Genomic DNA, 11751 nt, shown 5'->3' on the forward strand with positions numbered 1-11751 from the left:
TCTTCGAGCCTAGGAATTATATTTCAAAGTGCGAGTTTTGGCTAAATTCTGTAACATTTCTGGGCCATGTTATTTCGGATGATGGCATTCGAGTCGACACTTAGAAAATTGAAGCTGTGTAGACTTGGCCAAGGCCTACTACGCCTACGGAAGTTTGTAGTTTTCTGGGATTGGCAGGTTATTATAGAAGATTCGTAGAGGGCTTCTCATCTATTTCAGCCCCATTGACGAAGCTAACCCAGAAGTCGGCCAAATTTCTATGGAATGCTGCTTGTGAACACAGCTTCCAAGAGTTGAAGGACACATTAATCTCAGCTCCAGTTTTAACACTTCCAGAAGGGACAGATGGCTACGTTGTGTATTGTGATGCTTCTGGTGTTGGGTTAGGATGCGTATTAATGCAGCACGGTAGAGTTATTGCATATGCTTCGAGGCAGCTGCGGAAACATGAAAAGAACTATCCAACTCATGATCTTGAATTAGCTGCGGTTATTCATGCATTGAAAATGTGGAGACATTATTTGTATGGTGTGCATGTTGACATCTATACCGATCATAAAAGCCTCCAGTACATTTTCAAACAGAAGGAGTTAAATCTACGACAAAGGCGGTGGTTAGAATTGTTGAAAGATTATGATGTGAACCTCGGAAAAGCAAATGTGGTAGCCGATGCGCTTAGTCGCTGATCAATGGGCAGTTTATGTGAAGTCCCTCCGGAAAAGAAAGAGATGGTTCATGAGCTCCACCAATTAGCTAATCTTGGAGTGCATGTGATTGATTCAGGTAGCGCAGGGATTGGTATTAATGATCCCACAATTTCGTCCTTGAATATGGAAGTGAAAAAGCACTAGTATGAAGATCTTAAATTGTGCCATTACAGAGACACGTCTCATGACAAAGAGAAGTCTCCATTTGAAGTTTCCACGGATGGAATTCTTAGATACCGGAGCAGGCTATGTGTGCCGGACGTGGCAGAATTGCACCGAAGAATTCTAGAAGAAGCACATTGTTCTCAGTATTCCATTCACCCAGGCGCAACCAAACTGTATCATGATCTCAAGATGATGTATTGGTGGGATAGAATGAAGAGAGAAATAGCGGAATTTGTAGCACAATGTCCAAATTGTCAACAAGTAAAGATCGAACATCAGAAGCCAGGAGGATTATTGCAAGAAATGGAAATACCTACTTGGAAATGGGAAGTAATCAACACAGATTTTATTGTGGGGTTACCTCGTTCTCGAGGCAGGTATAATTCTATATGGGTAATCGTGGATAGATTGACGAAAGCAGCTCATTTTCTTCCGGTCAAAACCATATACTCAGCAGAAGATTATGCGAGGTTGTATCTCAAGGAAATTGTGAGACTCCATGGTATTCCATTGTCCATTATCACAGATAGAGGAGCACAGTTTACAGCCAAGTTCTGGAAATCCTTTCAAGAAGGTCTGGGTACTCAAATGAAACTTAGCACGACATTTCATCCACAAACTGATGGACAAGCCGAACGTACTATTCAAACCTTGGAAGATATGCTACGAGCAAGTGTGTAGGATTTCGGTGGTAGTTGGGACGATCATTTTTCGCTAATCGAATTCGCATACAACAATAGCTATCATTCTAGTATCCAAATGGCTACGTATGAAGCATTATATGGAAGGAAGTGTAGATCCCCGATTAGATGGTTCGAAACAGGAGAAGTACAGTTGATAGGTCCTAAATTGATTCAGCAAGCGGTAGAAAAAGTCAAGGTGATCCGAGACCGATTGTTGACAGCCTAAAGTCGCCAAAAGTCTTATGCGGACAATCGCTGACGAGACTTGGAATTTCAGGTTAATGATTGGGTATTTTTGAAAGTATCGCCAATGAAAGGGGTGATGAGATTTTGCAAGAAAGAGAAGTTAAGTCCTAGATACATTGGACCCTATAAAATTATCCGCAAGGTGGGTCATGTAGCCTATGAATTGGACTTGCCTTCGGAGCTTGAATCAGTCCATCCAGTCTTCCATGTTTCGGTACTCCGCAAGTGTGTTGGGGATCCCGCAAGGATTGTCCCGATAGATGATGTGCAAGTGACAGAAAAGTTAACATATGAAGAAGTACCTATTGCCATCTTAGACAGGCAAGTACGAAGACTTCGAAACAAGGAAGTGGCTTCAGTCAAAGTCTTGTGGCGGAACAACAACCCAGAAGAAATGACTTGGGAAGTGGAAGAGAAAATGAAATTCACGTACCCACATTTATTCCAACCCCCAAGAGAGATTCAAGATGAAACTCCAACAATATAAGGTATGTACGCTTACTTTTCATGCTTTTGGGTCGTGTGTGGCCATAGATATGTTGATATTGTGATGTAGCCTTGTGAGGCAATGATATTATGGGTTGATATAACACGATGGTAGTGCCATATTACAGGGGAAACTCTGGCAAATTTTTTCTAGAATTCTCGATGTCTTAACATTCGCGGGCGAATGTTCCAAAAAGGGGGGAAGGATGTTACACCTCGGAAAATTTCCAATCTAGTACAGCGAATACACTAACGAAGAATACGAGTATACGATGTTTTAATCAGAAGGGAACGACGTTTGACGACCCTAAGGAAGATTTCAAAGGCAATGAGAATAAGAGGTAGGTTATGAGCCCAACGACTATTTATAGGTTCTGGAACTTTGAAAAAGTTGCAGATTTGCACTTTAGTCTCATTGATGAAATACGGACCGTAAAGTGGTATACGGCCCGTAAACTTCCATGTCGTATTTCAACATTCCAAAACTTCAACTTTCTGCTAAAGACTTGAATGGTTAAAGACGACTTGAAATACAGACCGTAAACTGAAATACGGCCCGTAAACTGAGTCGTAAACCACCATGTCCCCAGCCTGACTTTCTGGTTCTGTTATGTATAAATACGCCTACAGAATACGGGCCGTAAATCGAAATACGGACAGTAAACTGGGTTTACGACCACTGTGCACTTCAACTACTGCTCATTTCGGATCAGATTTTAAGTCATTAAAAAGGAGACCCAAACTCATTAATTCATTTCATTTCCACGATACTTCTCTCTAGAAACCTCTAGAATACTCTCCACTCTTCATCTACAGAAAACAAAGGAAACCAAAGATCAATATCAAGAATCCAAGTGAATCAAGTGTATGAAACTCATCAAAGTTCATCAAGCAAACTAGGGTTTTGGTGCAAGAAGAGTAATACCACTCAAGACTTGTTCCTACAACATCCAAGGTAAGTTCTATGGCATTTACATGTTATTTAGGGTATGGAAGATCTGAAACACTTGGATTATAGAAGGATGTAAGAAATGGGTCATGAAAGTGTGAATAGTAGCAATGTTGAGTAAAGGTTTGAATTGAGCCATGATCATTGATAATTTGTGATTATAAAAATGTTATGAATGACATTTAGAACATGGAATAAGTATCCTATGTGAGAAAAATGCAATAATGAACCATTGCCATGATTATGGAGAAATTGAAGACAAATTGTGAATACAGATAGTTTAAACGAATGATGAGTGTTGTCTATCATATTGAGAATGTTGTTATGAACGCTTGAGAGTTGATATAGAATATGGGAAGAGTTGCATAAACGAAAGGAAATGTTGTCCAATTTTTCTCTAGCGTTAGTAAGCTGTTTTTATGATCGCTTGCTAATGTCGATACAAATTCTCTTGAAGGTAGAACGTACACACTAAAGGAGAACAAGCAAGCGATAGATTAGTAAACGACAAAGGTATGTGAGGCTAGTCCTTTCTTTCTAATGGCATGAATCCTATATCATGACTCTTCTTTCCTATTCATGAAAGCACTTCATTGTCCGGAGAATCCTATATCATGGCTGATTTGAGAGCACTTCATTGTCCGGAGGTGCTTATGATCATTATTTTGTGTACATGTATATTTTGGGCATGACGGGGTCTTTTCCCGTCCGTATGTTTAGCACTCCAGTAGAGGCTCGTAGATACGCAGTGTGGGTTAGATAGTCTCACGAGATTGCTGCTATGTGTGTGTATATATATATATATATATATATATATATATATATATATATATATATATATATATATTATTTTGATGGCCGAGAGACATATGTTTATATGAAAGTATTTATGTTTTGAAATGGAAGATGATTTTCTCATGATTTGATTATGAAATTGATAAAAGAGCATTAAATGAGTAAGGTTAGAAGAAGAACTAGCGGTGCTCGGTGGTTAGCTCTGGGTACTCGTCGCTGCCCCTAGCTGGGTCATGACAAGGCTTTTATGGTCCGTGAAAATATCCACATGCACTCCATATAAGTAGTGTCGCCAAATTTTGAGTGCAAAAACCACAGTTGCCAGTTCTAAGTCATGAGTCAGATAATTATTTTCATGAACCTTAAGCTGTCTAGATGCATAGGCCACAACTTTTCCATGCTGCATTAGAACACATCCGAGACCAACTTCTGAAGCATCACAATGAACAATGAACCCTTCGGTTCCTTCTGGTAGCGTTAAAAAGGGAGCAGAAGTCACTCTCTTCTTCAACTCTTCGAAACTCTGCTCACAAGCATCCGACCATTGGAATTTGACTTTCTTCTGAGTCAACTTCATCAACGAAGCTGAGATAGAGGAAAATCCCTCAACAAAACGCCTATAATAAGCTGCCGGACCCAAGAAACTTCTGATGTCTGATGCTGAGGTGGGTATGGGCCAGTTCTTAACAGCGTCAATTTTCTGAAAGTCCACCTTAACACCTTCACCTGAAATCATATGGCCTAAGAATGCCACTGACTTAAGCCAAAAATCTCACTTTGAGAATTTTGCAAAAAGCTCACGATCCTTAAGTGTCTATAACACTATTCTGAGATGCTCTGCATGATCTGTTTCACTATGGGAATACACCAATATGTCATCAATAAACACAATGCCGAATAAATCGAGATAAGGCTTGAAGACTCTGTTCATAAGATCCATGAAAGCTGCTGGTGCATTCGTCAATCCAAACAACATGACAAGAAATTCAAAATGACTATAGCGGGTTCTGAAAGCGATTTTCGAAATATCGACTTCCTTAACCTTCAACTGATGCTAGCCTGACCTGAGGTCGATGTCACGACCCGTCTAGAGGGCCGCGACGAACACCCGGTGCTAGCCCACCCGGGCACCCTTGGCTTACACATATACTTACATCTAGGTGAGCCATACAATTAAACATGCATTTCCTTTCATCAATCACGCTAGTCCCATTGGACGACAACATCTTTAAATCATCATTTACATCTATGACACATCAATGTACATAGGCCGATGAGGTTATCTAAAGACATAAAAAATATAGGCCGATAAGGCCGGACATATCTAACCATAAACACGTGACTACGAGCCTCTAAGAAGAGTATAACATATCACATGAGCGGGACAGGGCCCCGCTATGCCCATAATTATATACACAAAAGAATAAGTACCCAAAAGCTATGGCTCCGAATGAAATGGAGCTCTGCTATGTAATCTCTGAGTAAGCAGCTATGGATCAAGCCTGTCTCTCTGTGCACCTGCGGGCATGACACAGCGTCCACAAACAAAAGGACGTTAGTACGAAGAATGTACTGAGAATGTAAAGCATGATCAACATTAATATAGAAGCATAATATGCAACACATGGGATAACATAGAATGAGAGATAATACTATCATCGTCGAGGCACTTACTTGCTTTCCATAGTGGCCTTCCTTCTCTATTACTTATCCATGTACATACATTCATATCCGTATTCATTTACATAGCCTTATTCATATCATTTGCATATCCTTAGCATATTCGTACTCATATTGATGTCATATATATATATATATATGTCTATATAGCTTTTATATAGCTTTTGTATAGCGTACCCGACCATAAAGGATCGGTGCTTCATAGATACTTGGCCAACCAAGGCTCAAGGTGATACATACCTGGCCCTACCAAGGCTACAGGGTTATCCGTACCTTCTGCAGAAGTGCGCGCTCGTTACGTACGCATATACATACTCTATACATATCATATACATACATTCTACCCGGCATCATAAGCTCGGGGTCTTATCATAGCCCTTCATAGGCACACATACATACAATAACCCATAGGCATCTTAATCATCACATTATTCTCATCATTATTACTACCATTATCACTATCTTCATTGTTATCCTTGCATCTATCTTATAGGCCTACTCGTCATACGAGGAACTTAGTACTATCGTAGCACATCAAGCATCGCGAGCTTATTAGCCCGGAAGGTCAATCATTTGAAGAAATCATAGACTTATAGAAGATTTAGACGTTAGGTCAAAGAACCATGCCTTATGAAAGAAGGGTTAGCCTTACATACCTTTTCGTTGAACTATTCTACACTTGCACGTACTCCTTCGATCCTCACATTTCTACCTTCATTAAGGTCATACTATCATTAGAATCGATAACTAGCACACATGGCTAAAGCTAGAGAAAATCGGACAGCATCTCCTTTGTTACACAACATTCGTCCATATCGTGATTTAACTCCCAAACGTCAATAATAAATTCACGATGCCATAACAATAACCATTACTCTGTCACGACCCAGCCCCGTGGGCCGTGACTAGTGTCCTAATTGGACACCCAAACCCATGCTCTTACTAAATCGACATATCAAAGACTTATTCAAATTTAACATACGTTACTTTGCACAGATACTGAGAACAGTCGTCATCTTAAGCGGTCACCTGTGACAGAAATATCATAAACAATCCGGCAGGTTAGCGGAACACACATCGCCCGAATATACATACATATACAAACATATGGGCCGTTTAAGGCACAAGTCACAGACATAATCGAACAAACACGACCCATGACCCACATATATGTCTACAGGCCTCTACAAAACATAACAGAAACATATGAAGGGACAGGGCCCCGCCGTACCCCGAATAGTCATATATATATATACAGAAATGTGTACCACGAAAGATATGTACCAAAAATATGAGCTCCGGATCAAAGGAGTAATCCAAATAGCAGAATAAGTGTCCTACACTGGAGGGTCACCAGAAGGAACGGCTGTACCTGCGGGCAAGAAACGCAGCCCCCGAAGAAAGGGGGTCAGTACGAAATATGTACCGAGTATGTAAAGCATGAAATACAGTAATCCTAATCATAACTGAAGTGAGAAGTACGGAAAATGGATACAAAATTAGTATATCAAAAACCTGTGCTGAAAACATAAATAATGCAAATAAAAATCATGCATAGGGCTCAGGAACGTGGTCGCCACTCCGACGTTGGCGCCACAACACATCATACTCCCGAAGGTTTCAAATCTCCGTACAATCCCCGAACATATCGTATCGTCATAACATATCACAACATCAAAACACATCATATGCCATATCACATCATAACGCCGTATATAAGCGGTACCCGGCCCTATGGCGAGGAACTCGGGAACCGTAACACATCATACTGCCGAATATAACATAGTGCGCACGATCACAAAACCGGCCCGGGACCCGGCGAACGATGTAATAGTAGTATGCACGAGCGGAGTAGTGAGAAAACCATATGCATATAAGTAAATAGATTCCAAGACTCGATGAATAAATATATATATACCGATATCAGAAAGCTCAGAAACAAGTATCGAGTCAATCGGAATTAGTATACGAAAGTTACGAGCTTTTGAAGTACAGAACCTTCTAAAAACATTTCATAAGCCATATTTGGAAATTCAAGTATCATTCATGTTATATCCCGTATTTCGTACATTCGGATATTTCAAGACAATTGTGACAGGCCAAGGGCAAGGCCATATTTTGATCTTGGTTAACACATAAGTTGTTTATGAAAAATTTTGATGTGGAAATATTGGGAAAGGCCAAGGGAAAAGTTGGAATTTGGGAATTAAATTTTCATGAAGTACAAGACCAAAAAAAAAAAAAAATGGGCTTGGAAATTTAAGGGGCCATTTGGCCATCCACTTTAATGGGCCAAGGCCCATGTGGGATTTTAAAATATGTAAAGAAAATGATGACAAATTCATCCACTTTAATGGGCCAAGGCCCATGTGGGATTTTAATATATGAAGAGAAAAGATGACAAATTCATCTCATTTTCAAGAACATTCAAGAAAAACTTGAGGGAGAGAGAGACAAGGGCCTATTCGGCCAAGAACAAAAAATAAATAAATTTGGAGCCTTCAACTTTGATGCAAAAAAATTATTTCTTCTAGTATTCCTACTAACTCAAGACCCTCTTCAACATGGTATAATTTTCGGGGCAAGAAAATACCTTTTGTGCCAAGTGGAAAATTCTAGAAAAGGTAAGAATTCTATTTTTTTATATATTATGAAAGACTTATATATATGTTGTAGTGTGTGGAAATAAATGAAAGTATGAAATTTGTGTGTTGTGGGTGTGTGTGTGTATGGCCGTGTGTATTAAGTTGGTGGAGGAACATGAATTAAATTTATGTAGTATGTTAATTGTGTTGTTGTGACCCTTGTGATGTAAATGGAAGACAAATAGTTCAAGTTGGCATGAAAATTGGTTGTTAAGTTGTTGTAGGAAAGTATGTGATTTTATTATAGTTTTATGTAATTATGGGAATGGAGTTGTTAAGGTGTAAATTGTTGTTGTTGTTGATGGAATTGGATGATAAAAATATGTTGTGAATGTTCGTGTCGAAGATTGGAGGTTTCGGGTGAGGTATGGTTTTTGGTGGAATTGTCGGAATATTGTGTAGATTGTTTGAAATGCCCTTGAATTATGTTTGAATAATCTTGAGCTAGTAAATGAATATGTAAGTGGCGATATTGGCTTGGAATGTGTAGTTGAATTGAATAATGATGAACTATGTAGAAAGGAAGGTTACTAATATTAGAATGCGTTTCAAATTGATCCTTGATGTTATTGGTATGGTTGTTGGTATTGTTGGTATGGTTGTTGATGCATTTGGCCGAGTTAAATTCTCGGGGATGTTGAATTTACAGGGGAGATGCTGCCGAAATTTCTGTAAACAAGTACTAGTTAGAATTGGATTTCTAAGTACTTGTAGCTAATATTTGGAAATTGATAATATTATTGTAGATATTGGAGAGCCCGAGACTTGAGTCGGGATTTGATTAGCGAACGATCAAGGTATGTAAGGCTCACATTTCTTTCTTATGGCATGATCTCTATGAAGTGAACAAATGATGTATATGTATGATTTCAAAGAAATTCTCGTTCTTTGAGCCATTAGGGTGGCTAATATCTTTGACCTCCATAAGTTGTTTCATATGGTTTCGATACGTATTCACAATTTCGAAGCTCTACTTGATAAGTTTCCGAGTCCGTTTACGATTTCTATTAACCTATTGGGACGAGGATACGTAGTATGGTTGAGATTATTGCATAATTGGATAATAAGCTAAGTATGAGAATTCATGTCCTTAAAATGATTTAGTAAGTATTAATGTTTCTAACTTTTACATATAATCTTGGATCGGGCTGAACGTTCCTCGGCAATAATAATATAATACGTTCATGGATCGGGCTGCACGTTCCGCAACAATACAATGTACGATGTTTTACGAATATGCGTGCATGAATTTGTTATATGTATATATATATATATATATATATATATATATATATATATATATATATATATATATGATATATGATATATGATGTCGGCATGATGTCCAAAGACCTATTTGATATGTTCCTAAGTTGGCATTAAGAGATAAGTGATATGATTAATGTCTTGATTTTCAAATGATAGCACTCCCGACTACTCCATCGAATCTTGATATACTTTGATATGTACATATGTCTCCAAAAGTTATATTTGATTTGATCTATATGACATCTGAAAGATACCTGATATGATTATTACTTCGATTATGCAAAATGGCTTCTAAAACGCTTATGGAATGTTCTGTACTTCAAACGTTTGTAACTTTCTCATACGAAGTCGGATTGACCTGGAACTTGTTTCTGAGCCTTCAGATGTCAGTAAGTGTACGTATCTATTGAGTCTTGATTTGTGTGCATATGGTTTCACATTATTCTGTTCGTGCAAGCCTTAGTCTGGATTTCACTGAGCCCGGGCCAGGACATGTTATCGTGCGCACTTCTCTGCATTATTCACCGAGTCCCTCTCACTTGCGGGCCGGGACACGTTATATGTATATGTATGTGATGATATGATGATACGGGGATGACGGCCAGGATGGCATGTGATGACTTTATCCACCGAGACCCGCAATAGAGGGCCGGGACACGTTATGTATATGTGATATATGATTCTGCCATGCGTGATTCTATCCACCGAGTCCCTTAGTAAAGGGCCGGGACATGTTATATGCATACACTATACATGATGTTAACATACATGATTCTATTCACCGAGTCCCTCACAAAAGGGCCGGGACACGATATATGCACATATGGTATGTGATGTTGATATGCCTGACCTTATTCACCGAGTCCCTCTCTAAAGGGCCGGGACACGTTGTATATATATATGTATGTATATGTATATGATTCAGGATTTGAGATTTACTACTTTGTTTCCATTTTTGGCTATGATTCCCCGTTCTGTATTTCATGCCTTACATACTCGGTACATTTTCCGTACTGACCCCCTTTCTTCGGGGGCTGCGTTTCATGCCCGCAGGTACAGACGCTTATTGTGGTGATCCTCCAGTCTAGGGTGCCCTTTCTGCTACTTTGCAGTGCTCCTTTGATCCGGAGCCCACACTTTTGGTATAGATCTTTCCGTTCTACATATTTGTGTGTATATGACTATTCAGGGGTACGGCGGGGCCCAGTCCCGCCATATGATTCTGTTATGTTTGTTAGAGGCCTGTAGACATATATGTGGGTCATGGGTCGTCATTGTCCGGTTATGTCTGTGATTTGCGTCTAAGCAGCACTATTTGCTATAACAGCCTTAACGGCTTGTATATACAGATATATATATATGTATGACTGCTAGTATATGACAGCCTTAATAACTGTGATGATTAATATTGTGGGATATGAATAAGTTATAGATATGTCGATTCGATAAGTAGGTGTGTAAGGATGTCCAACTCGGGCACCAATCACGGCCCACGAGGTTGGGTCGTGACAATTCATATTAGGTAACTTTCGAATAACATTATAGATCAAATCAAATGGTGACTTTAGGACCATATTTACGTACCAAAATATTCATCAAAGACTTTAGTCATCTCGATTTTTCTTTCGAGCAACATTCGGAAACATAACAACTAGAATCTTCGAATATCATAAATACGTATCAAACCATATGGAATAGCTTATGGAAGTCAAAGATATTAGCCATCCTAGTGGCTCTAAGAATAGGATTTTCTTTAGAAGCATACATATACGTTATTTGTTCATTTCATAAAGTCATGCCAAAAGAAGGAAAGGTAGGCTTTACATACCTCGATCGGTCGCTAACCAAATCCCGACTCAAGTCTCGGGCTCCCCAATATCTATAATAACGTTATCAATTACCAAACATTAGCTACAAGTACTTAAAAATCCAATTCTAACTAGTACTTGTCTACAAATATTTCAGCAGCATCTCCCCTATAAATTCAACATCCCTGAGAATTTAACTCGGCCAAATTCATCAACAACCATACCAATAATACCAACAACCATACTAGTAACATCAAGAATCAATTTAAATTGCATTCTAACATTAGTAACCTTCTCCTCTACGTAGCTTATCACATT

Source organism: Lycium barbarum, chromosome 5, assembly GCF_019175385.1.
Source record: "Lycium barbarum isolate Lr01 chromosome 5, ASM1917538v2, whole genome shotgun sequence".
NCBI lineage: Eukaryota > Viridiplantae > Streptophyta > Magnoliopsida > Solanales > Solanaceae > Lycium > Lycium barbarum.